Source organism: Mus caroli, chromosome 19 (genome assembly GCF_900094665.2).
Source record: "Mus caroli chromosome 19, CAROLI_EIJ_v1.1, whole genome shotgun sequence".
Lineage (NCBI taxonomy): Eukaryota > Metazoa > Chordata > Mammalia > Rodentia > Muridae > Mus > Mus caroli.
Window position 1 is genome coordinate 70699 of NC_034588.1, and position 23950 is coordinate 94648.

Here is a 23950-nt window from a genome sequence, read left to right on the forward strand (position 1 = left end):
GCTTTTTATTAATAGCCACCCCAGGAGCTACAGTCCTTGGGAAAAGGGCTATGGTAAGGGCAGAGGAAGGAAAATGAGGTCTCCACAGGATAAAACCAGGTGCAGGCAGCTCTGGCTCATTATGGTGCCTCCCCAAGGCACGAGGTGTCTGAGAGTTCCTTCTGATGTTGTCTCCGCCCCTGCTTCTGTCCCTCCTGGCCTGCAGGGAGGGCCTGCTGTCAAGGCCGCTGAGCCTCCTGGACAGACAGGGCACAGGGCCAATCCAGAGGGACGCAAAGCAGGACGCCAAGAAAAGAGGAAGTGTCCTTGGGGAGGGGACCGGTTAGGGCTGGGGTTCTAGGGAGAGAAGGAAGGGCATTTAAGGTGAGTCCAACAGTCCAGGACTTAAAAGGAGCCTTAAGTAGGGGGCAGCAAGAGGTGACACTAGAGCCATCGAGGCCGAGGCCCGGGGGACAGCAGAAAGTGTTTCCAGATACCGCCTCTGCAGTGCCAGCCACATGTCACACTTGTCTCTCTGCTTCCACGCTCAGGAACAGGTGCTCAGATAAGGATGCTTAAGAAGATGGAAGGCGTTTGGGTGTGTGTCAGAACAATGTAGGCAAGTGAAAGACCCCGATTCTCTATGAGTCCCTTCACATAAACTAAGTAAAAATCGCAAAGTTACACCCAACAATCGCTTGGCCTTTTAAATAATAGAGGTGTAGGGGGAGATGAGATACAGCAACAGTTAACTACAGTTGGGGGCGGGATCAAGGGGAACTTTCATTTTCTCTATAGAACCCTTCCGCGGCATGCAGGGAAAGATGGAGGCAAACAAGGCTCTTCCATGACCAAGCGTGCTTGACCTCAGAGCCGCGATGGAGAGCTTGCTACACGCAGGGCCTGGAGCTGCAGCCTGGGAGGGCGCCCATTTGGCGGGTAGAGTGCTTTGCCATGTCTGGCCGGACTTCTCTGCACCCTGTTCACAACTCACGCTGCAACCTTCGTTCCCCGTGTGCTGCCAGCTATCCCCCTCCAGAAGCCACTCTGTCCGAGGTTCCAATCACTCCCCTACTGACACCTATTCGTTCTCAGCGTTCAAAGAGTACTTCGATTCCGTTCCTTTTGGGCGCAGAGACTTGAATCCAGGACCTTACACAGGCCAGGAATGCACGGCATTGTGAGCTACTCACACACCCTAATTGTTCCGCAGATGAGGGTCCCCCCCCCCCGACGATTTTATCCCAGGGAGACTATGAGTGTGTTGGCCTCTGGCGCCAACCTGCCCCCGGATGACAAACATCTGTTCGCAAACTTGGAACTTGAGCTTACTTCTTCATTCTGTGATGTTAGACAAGCCGTTCTCCCTCCCCCGCAAGCGTCCCACCCCCCTTTAAAAAAAATAATCAACCAAACAACCAAACAAACCAAAAGTCTGGAGCAAAAACAGCATAACCCCCGCAGGGATGCAGAGAAGTTTACGTGCGGCTGAGTGTAAACCGCGAGTGTAAGCCAGGTATGGTGCAAAGAGCTGTTATGAGCATGGCTTTAATGAGTTGGTCCCTTTTGTATATGAAGAAACTGAGGCTCTCAGGGTAAGGAATGCTGTCCTAGGTCTGCTGTTGGCAAGCTCGGGACTTAGCCTCAGTTTCCTTACTGAACTCCTCCCCGCAGCCCCGCCCCGTCCAGGCCCCGCCCCGCCCCGCCCGCGCTGCAGCCGGGCCAGGCTCAGCCAATCACCCGCGGCGCGCGTCGGTGAGCCTGGCCTCGCCCGCCCCGGCCCGGACTCCGCTCGCTCATTCCGCCGCGGCCGTCTGCAGACTCGGTAAGACACCGCGAGGGCATCGCTGCGGCACCGCCCTGGGCTGGGCGCGCGGGTGTCAACCTTAGGAGCGCCGAGGGAGACCCAGACTGTGCCCGTAGGGTATGCGTGAGCCGCGTATTGGAGAAGCAGAGGGCACTCCCTCCCCTGCTCAGTGACAGATCTGGGGGATCCCGGGACGGGAGAAAAGATGCTTGGTCCCCCGGCTGGGCAAAATGCCTCCACTCGGGACGCGTGGGACCTCGGCTCGTGGTGTCCCGCCCCACGGTGGATTCTCTCACCGCGTGGGTTTGGGGGTCTTCATTGCTCTGTGAAAGATGCTCAGGATTAGGCGTCACTCCTTGGTCCCTGACCAGTAGGGGTATCAACTCCCTTTCTGACCCCTTCTCACTCCCCACTCCGCGGGTGGCTTGGGGCCAGTGTGGACGCCGAGCGTTCTCCAGGCTCTTTCTACCCGCTACTCTGCAGGTGGAATGGTTCTCGGGATCCGTGAGGGTCGGGCTCGGCAGTAGGAAGGATGCTCCGACAGGGGACTTGGCAGGTGGCTGGTGCCCTCTCTTCGTGCGGGTCCCTGCAGTACAGCCTTCGGGACACACCCTTGGCGCAGAGACTTAAGTGTTTTGCACCCCTCACCGCGGTTTTGCCCGGGGTTCAAGGGCAGGTGGGTGTCAGAGACTGCCCAAGGTCGCGCCGGGACCAGAGCCCGGGGAGGGTGGGGGCGTCACGTGACCTGGCCTGGGCGAACTTGGCCTGGGACAGCCCGACAGCGCGGTCTGGGCAGCCAGGCTGTGCCGTAACAGACGGTGCCCTTCGTTTTTCTTCATCTTATTGTGAATCGGGTCTGGTTTTCGTTGATGTCACAGAATACAGATGAAGGCTCAGGTTTTTAAGGAGTTATAAAAAGTTCCTAGTGTGAACCAGGCTACATACAATCAAGCTCAGTACTCTCAGCTCTGGGCCGACTCTCGTTCCGTGCATTCAAATAGTTGTCCAAAAACAGATTTTAGTCGGAAACTGCTAACTTTGGAAGTTCGCAAATAAAATGAAAGTGAGTTTAGAAGCCTTTCGGAACGCGTATTTAGTTACAGCATTTTGTTGCACAGGCGTCTGGTTTCTGGTCATTCCTGATATTCAAGCGTGTTTATCACTGTCAAAACCACAAGCCAAATGACTAAAACACAGCTTTGGCCTTTTATTTGTGCCAGCAAGCATACATCACCACCACCCCCTTCCTAGTCGGTCGACTCAGGGCTCAGTGAGGACCTAAAGCAGAGGACTGTGGTGAGCGGAGGACAGTGCTTGCTCCGGGGCAGTGCAGAGCAGTAGGTAGGTCTGGGCAGCATCCGCATTCAGAGTCTTGGACTAGACTGGTTTTGCTGCAGCACCCTGAGCTCTTTTGTCATGTAAATTATTGGTTTTTTTAAACTAATGCCTCGTTAGACTTAACCTTACACTTGGATTTTCTCTTTTATCTATTTATTTACTTTTAAAAATTGAGATAGGGTCTCATGTAACACAGGCTGCCCGCCAGCCTGCTCTGTACCCAAGGTTGGCTTTGAACCCCCGATCTCCTTCCTGCACCCACCCCTAAGTGCGGTGATTATAGGCGAGCACCACCACGCCCGGCTTTGAACTCCTTAACCGTCTTTGGAATCAAGCTCCGGTTAGGTTTTGCATCAAAAGTGGCCGAAGCGGCTTCCTGCACAAGACAAAACCTTTCGAGTTTGAGCTAGAAAGCCACCTGACTGCAGATGAGGGGTGGAACGCCTCCCTTCCGCCGCCGCTGCGCTTGGCCCTGACCCAGTGGTCACGAAACCGGCAGGCCTGATTCTCTCGGGAGTTTGGGGCGCTGGCCCGAGCTTAGCCAACCCTGATTCCTCTTGCCCATTTTGCCCATTCATAAAAGCGCTGCAATTTTTACTTTATTTTCCTCTTGGGTTTCGCAGCGAAACCCTTCGAGGCACGGTGCCGGCTGGCTGTTTTGTTGTATGCGACAGCTGTCCTCGGACAAAGCGGATCGTTGGCTCCGGGATGGCAGCGGCGACGCGTCGCTCCGGAAGGCCTGCGTGGGCTCGGCCGGTGGAACAGGATCCGAGCGCCCCGGACGCGCCAGCACGGGGGCGGGGCTCCCGTAACCTTTCCCCTACTTTTCTCAGCCGTCACGTGACCCCGGCCGGGTGGGGGAAGGGGCGGGGCGGGAAGCCGTTGTTGCTAGTGCCCTTCCCTTCCCCAGCGCCTTGAACTTGCAGTCTGGATCTGCAGGACTCTCCTGTATACTTTGACCGTTTGAAGGGTTTTTTGGGTTTTTTTTGTTTTTTGGTTAGAAAATATGTTTAGTCACTCTGCATAGATATTCACCGGTAGGCCCGAGTCTTAAGGCTGGTGGAAGTCTGCATTTGAACTAGTTTAGAATAAAATGGTAGTCCAAGGTGGATAATTTTAAAGTGTGTTTAGCAGACTCTCTCTCCCTGAAGGAGGGAGAGTCGCTCGAATCTGGGAGTTAAGGGACAGCCTGGGAATAGGCAAAGATCCATCCTCAGCTCAGGAAAGAAGAAAAGGGGAGGTGGGGTTTTAAGCCGGTGGCGCGCCTAGTAGGCTTAAAAAGGATTACTGCACACTTGAATTAATGCCAATTTAAGCTCTTAGTGCAAGAATTTTTGTTGTTTGGAAAATAAGCCTGCTGCCAAGCCTGACTACCATAGCTCGAAGGGTGAAAATGATCCCGACTTCTGCACACCGTGCTATAGTGTGCACTCAACCGCCACCATAAATAAATAAGATACATGGTTTTGTTTTAAGTAAAAAGCAATACAAGCATATTGTGCAAAGTTAGAAAGGTGAAAATGGGGTGCCACGCGGTCACCTCCTTACTCAGTAGTTACTGCAAAGGCCACCACTGTGAGCAGTTCATTCAGGACTGTGATGGTGTGTGTACCTGTACCATCTAGCTCTTCGGAGGTGGATAGAGGAGAGCCGGACTTAAGGCCAGCTACCACCATCTGTGAGTTGGAGTCCTGTGTGGGATACACAAGAACTTGTCTCTAAACCAAACCTAGACTGCAAAGTTTATTAATTTTTTTAATCTCTTACCTAACACAAGGAGTGAGTTCTCCTTGTTGATTTCAAATATCTGTTGCCTTTTGTACTCTTCACCTTGAACCCCGTGCAAATATTGAGGTGGACATTGGGTCCCCGCAGGCCCTGGGCTAAGGCCAGCTTTGCTCTGTTGAGGTAACGTGGCAGCCTGGTTCTGAGAAGTGCCCACCCTTTGCCCTTTTTGTGCGAGTTGTTCTGACCTTCAGGAATGTTTTTTGGAAGTTAATAGCAGCGGGCATGCTGCCCATTTCAGGGCCCCGACACCTGGGTAACTGCCACTCTAGAAGGTTGGGAAACAGGATGACTGCTGACCTTGCCTCTGAGGAGTGTCAACCCGTGTTGCGCACAGACCCATTTAGGTAGAAATGTAAGTTGCACACAGACCCATTTAGGTAGAAATGTAAGGGAAGCTTGGTGTGGTATAAAACACCTATAATCCTAGGGTTTGGGGGATGGTGCTGAGGCAGGAGGATTCCATGACTCCATAGTGAGACCTTGACTCAAAAAATAAAATTAAACAAACCAAACCAAACCCAGCAAAGACCGGATTAGACTGGGTTGTCCATGCCTATAATCCCAGTCCTTAGTAGGTGGAGACAGAAAATTAGTAGTTCAAGATCAGCATCAGTGATGTACCTGGTGTAGGGCTAGCATGGACTACTTAAGACCTATCTCAAAAACAAGACAAAATACTGTATGCACTGGTGTTGTGCACTGGCTGTGGCACTTAGGAAAACAAAGATCATCTATACTCTTTCTGTCTCTTCCTCCTCCATGTGTGGTCCAAGGAGCTGAGTCTCACTTCTGTTTCTTAAGTCCCGCTAGAATTTGTCTTCCTCAGTCTCCCTGACCCTGTGCAGGCCTGCAAATCATTGCTGAAGCAAGGACAGGTTGGGGCTCCCTTTCTCCACTGGACACATCCAGCCTACTGATATTAAGGGGGTGAGGGCCTTTTGGAATTTTCACTGGTTACACCCCTAGAAATTAATGCCTAGAGGGAGGGCTTAGAGGAAGTGGTTGGGCCCCTAGCTCAGTGTGCTTCCATGGTACGCGGCTCTGGGATGGCTTGCCTGACATCTCTGTCCCCATCCAGGCCACATGCTCTCTGCAGTGACCACATCCAAACCCACCTCTCTTCTTTTAGGGTTTCCTTGGCTTTGGGTAGGTAAAGCCATGAATAGAGAATTCAACAAGCCTCGTTATCATGGCCAGAAGGGATATTCCTATGTCTACGGGACAGGGACACTGAGTGACTCCCCACAACCCTGTCCCCCTTGAAACAAGGGTTTCACTCTGTAGTCCTGGCTAGCCTGAAACTCACTATGTAGACCAGGGTGACTTTGAACTTCTGATCCTCTTGCCTCCACTTCAGATAAAAACTTGGCCCTTTATGAAACTGGCTGGTTTATTAACATACTCACCCCTAGCTTCCCAGAAGCTGCTCCTGGAAATGCTACAAGGAAGGCCCAGCCCCGGAGCCCACTGCGTCCACTGGTCTGTGAAGGTATTCTGAAAAGATATGAATGAGCTGCCCATGTTAGTCAGAGTTAGAAGACAGGCTGAGGTACCCTATGCTCACCCTGAAGCATTGAGCTGGGTGGGCCTTGGGGGAAAGAGCCAGGACAGACACCCACTTTCTTGAAGGACAAGTGTTGACTTCAGGCTCCTGGTGGGATAACAGAGTGTGGCCTTGTATTAAAGAACACGTTCTGTGTTTGCACACTCTAGTATCCTTCGATTGATGGGAGCTGTTCTGCCCTGTGCTGATAAAGCATACGGAAGAGGCTGATGTTTGTCAGTGAGCTGGAGATCTGGAAGTGAACCCAAATCTGTGTTATAGCCACTCTCTCACCTGCTGTCACAGAGCAGGGCTCTTAGTGGCGGCCATCACCTCTATACATGCAGACTTAAGACTGATATTGAAGTGCGGACATGTCTGGGTGTTCATTTCCTTCTCTGTAGGATGGTAGCTCTGATACCTGCTCTCCCGTGTCCCTTGAGTCCCAGGAGACTCCATTAAGGAGTGAGACCTCAGTCTTAGCGTTCAGGTGACAAAGATAGGCTGATCTCTAGGTTTGAGGTTGGCTTTGTCTTCCTGCAGTATGACCTATGCATAATCATGAACTTTAGAATGCCCTTTAAAAAAAAGGATTTATTTTATTCTTCTTTTTGTTTTGTTTTGATTTGTTTTAGGATCAATATGTATATAGCCTTTACTAGCCTGGAACTTGCTACATAGACCAGGCTAGTCTTGAACTCACAGAGATCTACCTGTCTCTCTCTCCAAAGTGCTGGGATTAAAGTGTGCCACCACACACAGTGCTTTTTACATTTTTAACTTTTTTATTTACGAGTATGCTATGCATCTCTGTGTGCGCACCTCCGACGGCTGGAGGCATCAGCTCCCAAGGGGCTGAAGACAGGCAGTTATAAGCTGCAGAGGCGCTAGGAGCTGTGCTCACTCCTCTGAAGAGCCTCAGGCACTCTTAGCCTTCCTCTAGCCTGGTCCCTGATGCCTGAAAACACCACACATCCCATGGAAAGTGAATTTAGAAGGTTGACTTTGGATCTTCTCCTGGGGCTAATGAGGTGAAATGCCATCTTCCATGTGACCCTGGGTGACTTCAGCATGACCCCACAACTGTGAGGAGGACCAGAAGCCCTTCACAGGACATTATGTTGTGAAGGTGTGAAGGTGTGACAGACAAGCAGTAGATTGAATGGACTCCGTGTTTTTTCCTTTTTTTCTTCCCCCTGCATGGAGACTGGCTATGAGGATTATTGATGAACTTGTGCAAGCAGCAGACATTCTTAACCCCTAAGCCGTGTCTCCAGCCCCACCTAACAGCATTTTCTACCTGGAGGTGGCCTGTGGCATGTGACTCCTGCCCCATACATCAAAACATTTGTAGATACAGGTTCTAGACACCAATGTCAGGACTGCACCCGGGTGGGTTTTCTGGTGGTCAGATCTCAGGTTGCTGAGGTGACAAACATAGAGAGGATTTGGGAACGTGTATAGGGACAGTGGTATGAGGAGGAGTTCGGTTTTCTTGAGCTAACAGATGCATGCCACTTCCTGGCAGTCAAGAGTTCAGGCTGGCATCCTGTTCTGGCAAGATTGGACCCATGTGCTGTTTCAGCATGGATGGGGTAGACTCTTAGCCTTGTTAAACTGTATTTCACTTCTCATTACAAATTTTTACATGTATTTTTGTTGTTGTTGTTGTTGTTGTTGTTTTGGTATTGTGAGGCAGAGGTGTGTGTGTGGGACCTGTGAGGAGGTCAGAGGACAGTTTGTGGGACTTGGTTCTCTTCCTCTCCTGTGAGGATTGAACTCATGTTGACTTGGCAGCCAAGAGCCTTCTCCTGCTGAATCATCTTGCTGGTCCTCTTTGTTACTTTGTTTTGCAGTTTTTGAGACCGAGTCTTAGATATGCATGGTGAGCTTAAACTCACTATGTAGTTGAGGACAATTTGATCCTCCTGCCTCCTGCTCTTGAGTACTGGGATTACAGGTCTGTGCCACCAAGCCAGCTTTAGTGGCATTAGAGAGAGATGCAGGGTCATTCGGACTTCCCCCATGCTAGACAAGTACTCTGTCAACTAAGCCATGTCCCCAGTCCTGGCTACTTCCCTTAGAAGTGTGTCCTCTGCTGGCTTCCCCACGTGTCACATTTCTCTGACTGCCATTTCTTAATCATGTGCTGCAGTCTACAGCCTAAATTGGATTTTGCTTTACTTCGAACTTTTCTTTATTTTTGAAATGGGGTCTTACTAAGTAGCTCTAACTGGCTTAGAACTGGAGATGTAGACCAGGCTGGCCCCAAATGTACAGCAGTCCCTCTGCCTGCTCGGATTACGGGCGAGCACCACCACACCTGGCTTTTATTTCATTATTATCGTTATCATTTTAAATGGAGGCAGGGTCTCTGTAGCCTCAGCTGGCTTTATGGCCACAGATGCCTTTGCATTCCTGATTCTGTTGCCTTCAGCTCCCAAGTGCTGGAGCTGGAACGGTTCGGCATCCTGTCTAGCGTGGGTTTTTACAGTGTGTGGTAGGTGGGATTTCTGTTGTTATTTTGGGGGAGTGTAGACTGAATTGAAAATAGATTGAAAAAAAAAAGAAAATAGATTGAAATTTTATTTTTACCATCCAAAAACTAACCCTGCTTAGCTTCTTTTAAAAATCAGACCATTTAAAATGGTATGTCCAGGGCTGGAGAGATGGCTCGGTGGTTAAGAGCTGACTGCTCTTCCAAAGGTCCTGAGTTCAATTCCTAGCAACCACATGGTGGCTCACAACCATCTATAATGGGATCCAGTGCCCTCTTCTGGTGTGTCTGTAGACAGCAAACAATGTACTCACATATGTAAAATAAATAAATCTTTAAAAAAATTTTTTTTTAAATAATAAAATAAAATGATATGGCCATAGACCAGAATTTGTTTTCTAACCTGATCTGAACTACTGTGTCCAGCCAAACAGCACAAATGGCTTATGGTGATATGCCACAATGTGGGAAAGTCACCCAGGGCTAAATTACATAATGCAAATGAAGACTGTTCAGGCATGAATTCCAAATACAACCTTTCACAGTGAGTTCCTGTGACCTCTCCACCTATACAGTAAGTTAACAACAACAACAAAATTGAAATCTGGTAGCCAGTGTGACAGTTTCCAAGGTGGAGTCTTTCAAGCAGGGTCTAGTGTCTTGGTCTGGATTCGTTCTTAGATTGGATTCATTCTCATAGGTATAGTGCCTTGGGCCTCTTTCTCTCCTCCATACTCTTCCACTCTTGCCCACGCTCCAACCACTCCAGTGCCTTCTCCCATCCAAGGGCATAGCATAAGGCACTCACCTAGAAGGAGTGATCCTGAACTCTCCAGTCTCTGGAGCTATGAGACCCATAACTCTCTTTATAAAGTACCCGCCCTTGGCAACTCTACAGCAGCTGTAAGTCTACTAAGACACTCCTTCACCTTCCTCATACCCCAAGCCAGCCCACAGAAGGCACAAGGCGCAACGGTCTCATTTCTATTTGGGTATAGCAGTTGTACTCAGATTTTTAAGTCTCTTTTTTATTTTTGATGTGTGTGAGCATTTCACATGTGTATGTAGCCCAGAGGCCACAGGCAGTGTCATCTTCAGTTACTCTTCGGGTTTATTTTTTTTCTTTGAAACAGGAGTGTGTGTGTGTGTGTGTGTGTGTGTGTAATGGACGTGGCTGACATGGAGTTATTTATTGACCAGGCTGGCCTCGAACTCACAGAGATCCACCTGCCTCTGGCTCTTGAGTGGTATGCCCGACCATGCCCAGCCTCTCTAAGTTACAGACATTTCTGTTTAGCGGAGCAGAGCGCTCCCAGAAGTTAGATCCTACCAGCAGCATCTGCCCAGGGGCAGGGCCCAGGGTTCATCAGCCCGGTGCTGTTCCTTCTGAGGGATGCCTGCCATGTTCCTGGATGCCCTGCCTAGAATTCTGTTAAGGTGCCACTTCCTGTGGGTAACCCTTTCTCTCAGGATTTCCAGAGGTTGTTTACTGTAGTCAAGATGGACAGCTGGTAAGGGATTAGAGCTGCAGGCAGAGCCTGCGTCTGCCTGGCGATGAATGATGCGATTCTGGTGGGCACCTAGGTCACACTGAGTCATTAGCCTTGGTCCGAGTTTGTAGTAATCGAGTTTTCCTGTTGGCTACCATCTATCATTTTGGCTACAGCAGTGACGTAAGCCGGTGTGTGTTGCAACTGCAGGAATCTTTTGCTAGCCTTTGCTGTCACAGCTGCTACTGCACGTTGGAAGGTAAGGACATGCCCGTTGGAGCTGAGCCTGGACCTGATTCCTGCTTTACAGTTGGCTAGCTGTGACCTTACACAAGCGTTTGACATCTGAGTCTTGTTTTCCTCATCAGTGAATGGGGACAACCGGGGATTCATTAATTAGAGTTGTAGTTAGAATTTAACAAGCTGATGGATGAGAAACAAATTAATAATAATAATAAAACCGGCAGGTGGCCTATGCCTTTAATTTCACTTGGTAAGCAGAAGGTGGAATCTGTGAGTTTCAGGCCAGGCCTCATAGACCCTGTCAAAAGAAGAAAAGAAAAAGGCCTGGGATGAGGAGGTGGTTCCGTGAGTTTTGTGCTTGCTGTGCAAGCATGAGGAGCTGAGTACGGATCCCAGCGCCCACGTAAGAAGCCGGGAGCAGTGGTGCAAATCTGTAATGCCAACCCTGGGATTAGAGACAGAGACCGGAAGAACCCTGGGGCTCGCTGGTTAGCCAGCCTCGCCACATCGGCGGTCTCTGGGTTCTGAGGGAGACCCTTTCTCAAACAATAAGGTAAAGAGTGATGGACACCGATTTGGACACAGGCATTCATGCACAAAATAGGGAGGGCATTGTTTGGTTTGTGCCAAGCAGTTATTAGGCAAACCCCACACCTTTTTGGCCATGAAAACAAGCCTGCTAACCATCCATGCTAGTATACGGTGAGTCACCTGCTTGCCTGTTGTCTTGTCTGCCTGTCTACCGACCTATCTGGCTCCCCATCTGTGGGCTGCAGGGCTGTGTTGCAATACTCCCTGGGGCCCAGAATCCATTTGCATAATTCGGTTACTCAGAAGCCTGTCATCCCTGGGTAGGTCTTATTGTTTGATTTATATGGTGGACACGGTTTTCTCATTGCAGTTTCTCTGGCATGTGCCAGTTTCTGGCGGTGTGCTGGACCTCTCCTGAACTTTCCCCTCCTTTCCTAGCTGGCTGCCTCTCAACTCTGCAGCCCCGGGGAGCTACAGGAAGAGCAGAGAGGCTGAGAGGGCCTGGTCGTGGGGTGGCAGCTTGGTGGCATGGCCATCGTTAGGGCTCATGGGCTAACCTCAGAGGTGAAATGGTTTTGATGCAGACGGCTTGACTGTGGAGAAAGCAAGCCCAGTGGGTAAAGTCCCATCAGCCAAGCTCAGAGGACTGGCGCTTGACACCAAGCCATGTTATTAAAATGAAGACAGTCTCAAGTCAGCAAGAAGCCTCAGCAGATAAAGTGCTTGCTGTGCAAGCTTTGTGACCTGAGACAACTCCCTGATCCCACATACATGTAGGAGATAAGAGACTTCACAGAGCTATCCACTGGCCTCTGCACATGCTCAGTAGCGTGTGTCCATACCCCACCCCATCCCCTTCATGCACGCACACTCGAACAATACTAAAAACAAATTTAAAAATGAAGACAGTCTTGGCAGAGGCAATTGTGCTGCAGCCTGCAGGGTTCTACGTGATTTGATCAAGAGCATTAAGCTTTGGGGTCTTTGAAAAGCTTTCAGTTAATTGAGGGGATGATTAAACACAGCTTGAAAAGGGGGAATCCTTTGCCAGAGAGCAGAGGTGAGTGCTTGAGTGCCATCTTGTGCATCTCTGTACTTTGGGAATGTGAAGTCAGTAGCTGTCCAAAACCGGGTCCTGAGGGAGCTAAGGTAAGAACAGGTATGACCCAGTAGGGGCTAAGGAAATGGAGCAGACAGTGAAGTGTTTGCCTTGCAAGCGTGGGGACCCAAGAAAGGTCAGGTGTGGCAGTGCACAATTGCAACCCCAGCTCAGAAGAGGTGAATTCAGGAGAACCTCTGGGGCTCGCCAGCCAAACCAACCTCGAGGAATTAGCCAGGGAGAGAAGCTTGGCCCTTCAGGAACAACACCCAGGATTGATCTCAGGTACACACACACACACACACACACACACACACACACACACAGACCAAGAGCATAGTGCAGGTGAAGATACAACATAGCAAGCAGGTGCCAGTTAAACACCAGACCTAATATGTGTCCTTAGTTTTTGGTGGAGGTATCTTGTTCTGCATTGCAGTAAGGGGCTTAGGAGTCTGCCGTAGCCCTCTTTGGGAGTTCCTCCTTGGCAGGTGAGGTTTGAGGCTGGTATGTAGGCAGGGTTGGGCCTGGAAGCATGGGGACACCTGCAGACAAGGAAGTTGGCAGGTAGGATTTGGGAGTGAGCAGTCACCCACCGCACTAACACTGCCACTTGGGGCAGGGCAAGAGCACAGGTCTCCACGCGAGCATCTTTGTGTTCTCTCTGACACCAGAAACCAAAGCCTAGTCATACACCTAATGGAGGTTTTAACTCTAGGCCTTGTGGGTGCATCCCTGGCCATGTTTAACTCTAGGCGTTGTGGGTGCATCCCTGGCCATGTCCTCCTGGGCTGGGCTAGGGTACAGGTTTCTGCCACAGAAACCACCTGTAGTTTTGCCCTGAGCCATTGTAAGGACACAGGGCAAGACACTGTGTTGTGTTAGGAACAATCCCAGAGGGGCCTTTCCTGTGTACCTGGCCAGACTTGCTTCTGAGTTAAAGCTGTCGGTGTGTTTACCCTACAGGGTGTGTCCCATGTAACCCTTTTCCTCTGGTTTTGATTTCTAATCCAAAGGCTAAAGCTAGGTGTGGTGGTTATATATACTGTAATCCCAATATGAGGGCAGCCACAAGGTCAAGGCCAGTCTGGTGTAGACACTGAGTTGTCCTTGCTGAGCAGCTTGGGAGGGACAGTGAATGGCAGAGGGCAGGTCAAAGCCCTTCTCTCTGTGCCCATGTGTCTCTTATCATGCTTCTGTCCAGTGTGTGCTCTTGTGGCCCTCTTTGAACTTGGGTCCCAGGTGCATGCCCTGCAGGTATCGTCCCTGTGGTCCTGGTGCTGTGATGGCTCAGCCCCTGGGGCAATATACAAAGCAGAGCTTCACGGGGCACTTGGGACATCTTGTGAGCAGTAATAGAGGTCGGGGAATCAGGAGGGGCACTGAAAAGCCAAGTCTATATCCAGGCAAAGAAGGGTGCAGGTTGAAGAGGCACTGGTAGGCTAACACGCCTCCTTCCTCTGTGGGTTCTGTGCCTGGGTGAGTGAAGCAGAGGCAGGGAGATCATTTTGGGTAACTGATGGTTCCTGTGTGCCCCACTGAGGCAGGCCAAGTAGGGGAGAGGTCAGGTCGAGAGAGTGCAGCTTGAGAGATGGGCTGATGCAGTATCTGTAGTTTGGGCCTTGGAAGGTGGGTTTGTAACATCTGGTCACATGCACAGGTTGTAGAGGTCTGATTAGGGACAGGGGCCCTGGCTAGCTCCTAGGGTAAAGAGAGCCAAAGAACCTCCTATCAGTGCAGACAGAGATCGGGGTTGGAGGTCTAGCAGACAATGTGGTGGGCCTGGCCTGTGTAATCGAGGACTGGTTGTGGGAAAGCAGTGCTTTAGTGCCCCCTGCATGGAGCCACCATGGAGGTCTGCCGGGCCCTCCCTACAACAGCCTTTGGAAGGGAGGAAGCAGCTGCCCAATGTCAGTGGTCTGTATCCAGGCACAGCTGGCTTGCCAGACAGAATGGCTGGGACAGTTGGCCTCGAGGGCCTTTCTTCCAGGACGTCAAGTTCCCAGCTTCATAGACACAAGAATGCAGCCTTGTGCCCAGGCTGGGCAGGGTGTGATGGCAGGAAGGGCTCTTGGGAAGGGAGAGTGGGAGTCAGAGCAGTCGGGGCTCTTACTCTCTGGCCTCAGGTGCCAGCTGGGGAATGGATTGGCTTTCTATTGGCAAGGGCACACCAAAGAAGAATGGGGAGGGACCTGTGGATGGGTCAGGCAGGGACAGGCCTGGCCCCAGGCCTTGCTGCTTCTGAGACAGGAATACGTTTCTAGAGAAAGGAGAGGAAGGGTTTCTGGTGGGCAGACCGCTTGAGCACACTTCCTTGGGTGTCTAAGGTGAGGTGGGTGGGGACATGCAGACTCCTGGGGGGAACTGAGTTGGGGATACGGCAAGATTTGTGGACCACATGCACACACATGCTTGCGTGTACAAATGTGTACACTCACACAGGTAGCCCATGGCTGCTCAGACACAAATGTGAGAGAAGCCCAGGGTTCCAGGGAAGAGGTGTCGGAGTGTCTGCGTGTGTGTATCATGTGCATTGCAGTGGCCTTGGAGCCTAGACATTGGGTCCTCTGGATTTGGAGTTCAGGCAGCTATTGAGCCACATAGTGTTGGTGCTGGGAACTGAACTTGGGTCCTCCTTGAGAACTGTATACTGTTTTTTAAAAAGTAATTATTTTTTATTATTTTAGATTATGTGGTTATGTGCAACTGTGTGCGTGTGAGTGAAGGTGTTCCTGAGCCCAGAGATGTCCGATGTCCCTACGGACAGTTACAGACATCTCAGAATCATGTGATGTGGGTGGTGGGAACTGAACTGGGGTCCTCTGCATGAACAGGGTGTGTTCTTAACTACCTAGCCACCTCTCCAGCCCGAGGCTGTGTTCTTATTTATTTATTTATTTTTACTTTTTATTGATTCTTTGTAAGTTTCACACTGTGCACCCCAGTCCCACTCATCTCCCTGTCCCCTCAGGTCAGCCCTTGTAACCCCAAAATAACACATACACAATAGAAAAAAAAATCTCATCACATAAGCTGTAGTGTGTTACAGTGTGTCCCACAGTATATCGGTCTGTCCACACATCTTCCCTTGCAACAAGGAGTCATTGGAAGTGTCTGGCTTCTGTGACACCATCACTACTGGGTCCTCACTGGGACTCCTCCAGGTTATGTTGTTGCTGTTGCCCTGTGTCGTGGAGATTCTGCTCCTTTGGATCAGTAGGACCAGCTTTTCCACGCATCCCAGCGATTGACAGATGATACAGATTTGGGGGTGGGCCAATTCAGTGCCCTGGGTCTGGGCCTGGGCGGTAGCTGAGCTGGTGGTCAGCACACCGGCTCTTCCTTACCAGCACCACTAGGGAAAGTTCTCCAGCATTGTTTCAGCTAAGCCATCCAATGCCACCATCAGCAGGAGGCAGAGTTATGCCCTCAGGCTGGTTCACCCACACACATGCCTTCAGAGCCAGCTCCACTGAGTTGCCCAGGAAAGGTGCAGGGCCCACTCTTCTGAGTGCTATAGCCAGTGAGGGGGCAGGGCTAGGTCTCCCACTCTCACCCCTAGGGACCAACTAACTATCCTAACTGCTCAGATGGTAAGGGAAGGAGGGAAGGCATCACCCCTGCATCCTTGCCACCTCCCAGCAGACAAGTGACAGAGCCTGCCTCCCCCCACCCTTGCTCTTGTCCTCAGGGTTGGAGCACCCACACACTCTTGACCAGGGCTGTCCAGGTGAGGGGCAGGACCAGCTCAAATGGTCTCACAGCCCTGTGGTCAGCTCTCCCAACTGCCACAGGTGGCAAAAGAGGAGGGAAGTGCATCACGGCCAAAACCACATCACCTCCTGGCAACGTGGAGCCAGCTCTCCCTGACCCCCATCCCCACCCCACTCCACTCTTACCCTCCGGGAACCAGCTCACCTGTGCTCCCACCACCAGGGTCAGCTCTGCTGTGCTGTCCAGGGGAGGGGCAGGGCCTGCTCTCCCAAGGGCTGCAGCTGGTGAGGGACAGGACTAGCTCTCGTGAGCTCATGACTCTGTGAGCAGCTTTCCCACTGCCAGAGTCAACCCTCTCTACTCTCACACCATGAGGGCCAGCTCTCCAGAGTGCTGTAGCCAATGAGGGGCAGGGCCAGTTCTGCATAGCCCTTGGTCAGCTTTATGGTCCCCTATGGCTGTCCCAACTAGGGACTTGCCCATGTCCTCTAGTGGTAATATGAGCCAAGGATAGAAACACCGGCCCCTGCCACTGGGTAGCCATTGACTCAGACTTGGCCCTTAACAGCAGCGAGCTAGGACCTGTAACAAGCCCAGGTGGCAGGGCTGGCCACTCACAACAGGTGACTCCTCTCCACCCTCGAGTCTCCAGTCCCATCTCCTCATAATAATACTCAAGCTGTTCCACACTTCTCTTCCCTCTGACCACCCATTCCTGCGCAGCCTGTGCTGTGTGCCAGAGGGCAGTTCTGTGGGTGGCATTGTGGTCTGCAGGCCTCTGTCTTCCTTCTCGTTACACTGCATGGTGACAGGAGGGGCTCTGTGTGTCTGTGGCCTGCCTGTGCCACGGGGCAGCTCTGGCCACCAAGCCAGGCATCAAGCTAGGATGAACAAAGGACTGCCCTAACCCTATAAGGTTAGACTGCTATAAGGACAGCAAGGTGTCTCTTTGCCTTTGCCTGGGGGTTGGGGGGTGCTGTATTATTAATTGAAGAGGACCAGATCGCCATAGGTCTGTGTCACCAACAGGCCATTGCTGGAGCAGGTACACAAGTGAAGTTCTGTACTGACCTGTATGTATTGTGTTTTATAACTGAGCATTTGAGGAAGTGTTCAGTTAAGGCCAAGTTCATGGAGGCTTTGGGGGAACTCTCGCAAGCTCCTTGGATTTGTGGGCATTTTGCTTCCCTCCATGGAACTGTGTATACCCCAGTACCTTCTCCTCACACATCCAGCCGGCTCTGCCAGGTGCACCAGGCCTCCAATTCCATGCTTGAGGGTGAACTTGCTTTTGGTGCTTTACAGAGAGCTACTCATTCTACCACAGTGGCTTCAAATGGTAGGTGAGGGGGAACCAAGGGTGTCTGACCCACAGCCTGTGGGGCACATGCCGCTAAGGATATGAAAACAGCCCGGCACATGCTCCATAGTATTGAGTAGAGGTTAGAAGACAGTTTTCAGGAGTTGGTTCGCTTATCCCACCCACCATGTAAATTCTGGAAATTGACCGTGAGTGGGCAGGACTTGGCAGCATGCACCTTTTCCCGGTAGCAATCTTGCTAGCCCAGGATATTTTTCCTTTTTTTTTTTTTTTCTTTTTCGTAACTTGATTGATTGTTGTAGATAAGTAATGTTCTGTTGAAAGTCAAAACGTGAGACATCCTGCCTACGGTTACTTTCCCTCGAGGGCCTCTGGGATGCTGGCTCTGAGTCAGGGATGAAGAGGGCCTTCCCCACACAGGCCTGGGATCAGGTTGACTAAGCAGAACTGTGGTGACTGGGTTGGGACTCTCTGGGGCTACTGTTTCTGGGGTCACAGAGCCTCCCACAGGGACATCTGTGCCCACCTGAAAAGGAGGGAGCTGCAGGTGGCAGTTTCTGCCAGGTGTGGGTGTGGTCCCCAGGGCAGGAAGAGAATGGCAGGACCAGTGTGCATCCCGACCAGCAGGTGTCGTTGGGTCTGGTCAGATACCTCAGAGAGTGGCATATGTACACACATGAACTCAATCCAGATCAGGCCACAAAAGCCCAACTGGGCAAAACAGTGATTTTTGGCGGGGAGAGGTATTTACGGGAATAGAGGGGAGGGATTCCTTACTGGAGCAGAAATTACTCAAAGACAGCTGCCTTCCCAAGGCACACCCCAGCGTGGGTGACAGCACACAAAGCTGGGAACTTAGAGCACACTGCACACACTGATGGCCCCTCACACATTGGAGAGAGTTCTTTCCAGGAGCCTCGGTTGGCCTAAACCTCTATCAGTTAGCTTGGCTGGTTTCTGCTTCTTTTAGGCAGCTGGTCTCTAGAGACTTCTTTGAAGTTTGTCTTGTCTTTGTCTTACTTACAGCTCTGTTGTTGGGCTAGTCTCAGAGGGACCCACCGCTTTTATTGTTTTCTCTGGCAGTGAGTGGCCTAGTGGATCTGGTCAGTTTCAGGGACTTCCTGGAGGTGTTTACCCTTGTTAAGGAGCCTGCCTGCAGGATGGAATGTTTTGGAGGAAATGGATACACAAGAAGTGGGCATGGGATGGGAGTTGGGAGCTTGGGTTGCTGCAGCTGCCTTCCCCTCCCTCCTGACTCCACTTGCAGGAGTCTGCTGTGCTGTATGTGGGTGGAGCAAGTGCTTCACTTCACAGCAAGCATGGGCACCCAGTTCTGCTTAGCATCCATGAGAGCTCTGGCTTATTGAGCAGACAGCTGTGTGGGTACATTCAGAGCTGTGGGGAGATGATAGACTTGTACAGAAGAAGAGTTCAGAGGATGGAGCTTCCTGTGGTCACTGCCCACCTTTCCGGGCTCTCACTGAAACTCTGCCCACTCTTCCTCACCCAAATCCTAGGTGCCATGGAATCCATGGTGGGATTCCTGTAGGTCAGAGGTCAGATTCCTTGCACAGTCTGCCTTATTTTTTTTTGAGGCATGGTTGAAGCAGGCTGGCTGGTAAGCCCAAGGGATCCTCCTGTGTCTGCCTCCCAGTGTTGGGGTTACGTATGTGTCTGGCTTTTTTTGTAGATTGAGCTCAGATCTTCATTCCACTCAGCAAGGGACGCACCTTACTGTCTGAGCTGTCTACAGATGCTTTGGTATCTGTCCTACCGCACCAGGAGATCCCTGAAAAATTACTTAGTTCTGGAGGGTGATGTTTGTTCTGAATGAAGCCTTGGAGGGAACAGTGGTGGGGTGGCCTGCTAGAGCCACTCCTTCCACACTGATGGCCGCAGCTGTGTGACCAGAGATGGATTTGATGCTTAAGTGTAAGTGTTAAGAAGACAACATTTGTGTTTCGTGAGAGGACATTTCCTTTTTTTCCTTTCTTTCTTCACCATTTTTTCTTTGTGAATGTGCAGTATATTCATGTGTATGCGTGCCTGCATGTGTGTGCATGTGGAGGTCAGAGGTCAGTTGTCTTAGCAGTGGTCAGTTTTCCTTCCACTTAAACATCTTAGTTTACTATTACTGTGTACATGATGTGAGAGAGAGAGTGGGGACGCATGCGCCACAATGGATGGAGGGCAGAGGACAGCTCTGCACGTCAGTCCTTTACTTTCACATTTTTTCCCTTTAATTAAAAGAAATTTAGGGGTGTGTGTGTGTGTGTGTGTGTGTGTGTGTGTGTGTAGGTTTTCCTGTGAACTTGTTTGGGTTAGCTTAGCCAAGGAGAGGTTGCTGGGTTCCATGGGTTTTAGTTTTGCTTTTTGTTGTTGTTGTTGTTGTTGTTGTTGTTGTTGTTGTTGTTGAGATAATGGTTATTTAGTGTAGCCCAGGCTAGCCTGGAATTAGCTTTATGCTTAGCCTTTCAGGAAAGGACAGGCTGTCTTCCGGAATGACCTGAACCTGTCACATTTCTTTGACAGTGCCGTAGGTGGGGGTGGGGGTGGGGTGAGGGAGAGCTCCTGATCTCTCAGTGTCCCTGACAGCACCTGTCACTCATTGTTTGCATTCTAGCCATTCCTGTGGGTGGTATGTGCTGTGATTTGATTGTACTTCTGGAAGCAGTCAGAGAATTTAAAGTAGTCTGTGAAGCCAACATGGAGACTGTGGCCGCCTCATTAGATCTGTAGGCCTGAGTTTCTCAGGCTGGTGTTTTCTGGCACCAGTGCCTGCTTAATGGCTTGACGCAGGGAGGCTGTGAGGGCAGAGTGCAATGTTCATGCATGCCCACGGAGCAGCAGGAGTGCCTGCTATCCCAGGCCTTTATTAAGGCCTTTATTAAGTTTAGGCAGGTTTTTTTAGTCTGTTGGTGGCAGGGTTTTATTTAGACCAGGCTGGTCTTGAATTCACTGTGTAGCCAAAGATAACCTTGAAGAGTCTCTTGCTTCTACATCGATAATGTTAGGTTTATAGGCTTGTGCCGTCACACCTGGTTGGTTCGGGTGGTTGTGAACATTAGACTCAGGTCATGTGACAGGGCCATTTCACCCTGGAAAGGACACCATAAATATTCCCAGGCCCCATGATTGTCCTGAGACCAGGTTTGGTTTCCGGGCAAACATGGGGTTCATGACTTTGGATAGAATTAATTGCAACACTGTGTTTAATCCACTGCTGTTAACAACCCCCTTATGAGCTGGGGAGATGACTCAGTGGGTAAAGTGCTTGCTGGGCAGGCTTGAGTTTGAGCCTCAGTATCCATGGAAAGTGCTGAGAACAGAAGCGCAGCTCGGTTTCCAGTGCTGGGGTTGGTGGTGGGAGCAGGAGGTTCCTCGGATGCGTTCGTGGGTGTGCATAGCTGCAGGCCTGAGTTCAACACGAGATGCTTTCTTCTGTGGTTTATAACCTTACTGTTTGGAGGCAAGGTCTCTCTCAGAACCTGGAGCTCGCTGCCTGGCTGAGTGGTCAGTGAATCTGAGCAGGAGGTTCCTCGGACGTAGATACACAGGAACTTCCCTTGGGCTCTAAATTATCTTCAGTACCAGTGGCTGTCTCCCCCTCAACCTTTCTGAGGTCAGAACAGCACTCAAAGGCCAGTTTCCAGGTGTGCCACCCACAGGTATTGTCCTCTTCCTCCCACATCCACCTGTCCCTAGCTGCCCCACCTAGGTGTCCTAGATGACACTGTGCCATTTCCAACACAGCAGGCCCACAGGTGCATTGTCTGATGTCTGCTCCTGCCACCCCAGGAGTGGCTCCGCAGAGCACAATAGTTCAAGGCTGCAGGGTCCCTTTGATCAGCTTGTCCAGCTCACAGGTCTCAGACCTGTTCAGTAGGGTGGCATCTTCATCTTCACTGGCACCACACTGAGCCAGGGCTGTCTGCTCTCCTTTCCAGAGTGGCCTGCTGAGCTGTGTGGTGTCCTGCCTGGCCCTCTTTCTCCTGCATCCTAACTACTATGTAGGCATTGCTTGCTCTTTGCCTCTCAGCTCTGCCACAGGAGGGCAGAAGGGTCATTTCTGCGAGGGTCTAGTTCCTCACCTCTCGGGTTCATGGAACACAGACAGCAAGGATTTGTTGAATGACCAAGTGATTGACAGTTGATACCATCTCATTCTGCAGCTTAGGCTGGTAGATCACTCAAGCTGGCCTCAAACTTGTGGCAATCATCCTCCTGAGGTGCATGTCACCACACACAGCTAGCTTTGGTTGATATCTTTGAGTTGTATTGATGTGTGTGTGTGTGTGTGTGTGTGTGTGTATTATTTATTTACTTATTTATTTATAATTTCTTTTGCAGTGCTGGGGTTAGAACCCAGGCCTCACATACATTAGCAAATAAATGATCCAACCACTGAGCTACATCCCCAATTCTGCTTGTTGATATCATGTAGCCCAGGCTGGCCTCTAACTTTTGATATAACCAAGGATAATGCTGAACTCTGATTTTCTTGCCTCCATCTCCTGAGTGCTGGAATTACAGGCATGGGCTACCACACACAATAATGAGCATCACACCGAGGGCTCGTGCAAGCTAAACAGGCATTCTTCTACATGAGCTACAGCCTAGAACCCTGACTGCTGATTTTCTAAAAAGGCACATATTTAAAGTTTTTTAAAATCTGAGTGTTTTGCCTACATGCATATATATATATATATATATATGTATATATATGTATATATATATATATATGCAGCATATATAAGTCGTGCCTAGGGAAGACAGAAGACAGTGTGTGATCCTATGGAACTGAAGATACAGATGGTTGTGAGCCACCATTTAAATGCTGGGAACCAAAGACAAGTCCTCTGTAAGACCAGTAAGTACTTTTAACAGCTAAACCATCTCTCTAGTCCTGATACCTATTGGTTTAGACAGGTTTCTCAGACTGTCTGGGCCTCAGTAGGAAAGTTACTATCTGATGAGAACATACCCATAAATTTGATTTTATTATTGTTCTGCATAGTTTTTACCTTGTATCTTTTATATATGTATACACATTTTATATGTATATAGTATATACAAAGTGTGTGTAGTATATATAGATTCACACACACACGCACACTTCGCAAACACACTTTGTAACAAACAGCTTTGGAAAACAGAGGGGTTGCACACTTTCAGAAGAGGGGATACCTCAGGCACTGCTGGGGAGTGAGGGAAGCCAGGAAGGGGTGATACTTCTGCTGTACTGAGTGTGGAGGGGGTTGGAAGCTGTTGATTCTGACAGACAACAGGAGTAAGTGAAGAAGAGAGGGAAAGAATGCATTGTAGATCCCTCTTGTTCTATTATTTGCCTGTATTAGTGTACACTGTGTGTATGTGCATGTGAGTGTAGTACCCACAGAGGCCAGAAGAGGGCATCATATCTCATGGAGCTGGAGGTATAGATGGCAGTGAGCTAGCTGCTTGTCTTGGGTTCTGGGAATTGAACGCAGGTCCTCTGCAAGAGCAGGAAACATTGTTCCCAGCCAAGCCATCTCTTCAGCTCCAGATCCTCTTATTTTGGGGGGCTGGGGATCTAACCTGGGCTTCACACATGACAGGTATTGAGATAGCACCTGTAGATTTCTAAGATTTACTGTATTGAGTTGGGCAAAGTACAGAAGAGGCTTTGTTTTGTGCAGGGATGATGAAGGCCCCATACATGGGTGCTTAAGACCAGTTTGACTTGAGGCCTGGCCTCAGAGGACCAGGACCAGTGGGGGTCTGTGCAGTTTGTAGGGTGCTAGTGGAGTCTTTTTTATTTTTCTTGTTGGGTTTTGTTTTGTTTTTTTTTTTTACGCTTTTGTTGGTTTTTTGAGTCAGGGTTTTTCTATGTAGCCCTGGCTGTCTTGGAACTTCCGCTGTAAACAGGCTGGCCTCAAACTCAGAAATCTGCCTTCTTCTGCCTCCTAAGTGCTGGGATTAAAGGCATACACCACCACAACCAGTGTTAAAAGCATTTTTATTTATTCCATGTGGGGGGGCAGGGCATGCACACCACAGTGTTGTTGTGAAGGTCAAAGGACAACTTTGTGGAGTCGGTCCTCTCCTTCCACCTTCCCTGGATTCTGGGATGGAGCTCACATTTGTCAATCTTTGGAGGACCGAGCTTGTCCAGCCGAGCTATCTCACCACCCCACTTGGAGTCTTTATAGCACCATCCAAAGCTGGAGGTGCAGTGGTCCTATCTGAAGGCTAGGGTTCAGGGCCACTGGGGGCTTGTTTGTGGCTACTCCAGGTGTCTTCACAAAAACTGAAGGGGATGAGCTGCAAGAAGATTCATCTCTACAGTTCAGGTCAATGCATGGCCACCAATGTCCTTTGCCATGCTGGCTGAGAATGCCATTGGAGGTGTGGCTCTGTGGGATAGGTAGAGAGGGTTGGTGAGCCCACACCATCACCCTGGGTCTCTAAATGGAGCAGGCCTGTTGGGAGCTGCACAGTGAGGAGTGTGGGGTGAGGGGCAGAATTGTATCTATTGAGCATGAGTCTGTTGGGCCACAGGGTTCACTTCGAGAGGGTCTTCTCCTGCTGCTTCCTGGTGCCAGGCTTCTCAAAGCCATC

General features: G+C 50.3%; 1 protein-coding gene across 3 annotated transcripts in view; it reads left to right on the forward strand.

The window, feature by feature from the left end:
• Window positions 1-1736: 1736 nt before the first annotated feature.
• Window positions 1737-23950, forward strand: part of Cpt1a (carnitine palmitoyltransferase 1A) — a 59767-nt gene continuing 37553 nt past the window's right edge. Inside the window, exon 1 of one of the 3 annotated variants that reach the window (XM_021151271.1) lies at window positions 1737-1804. The gene's annotated coding sequence lies outside the window, so the exon portion shown is untranslated. The other 2 variants (XM_021151273.1, XM_029472727.1) reach the window with 2 other exon arrangements.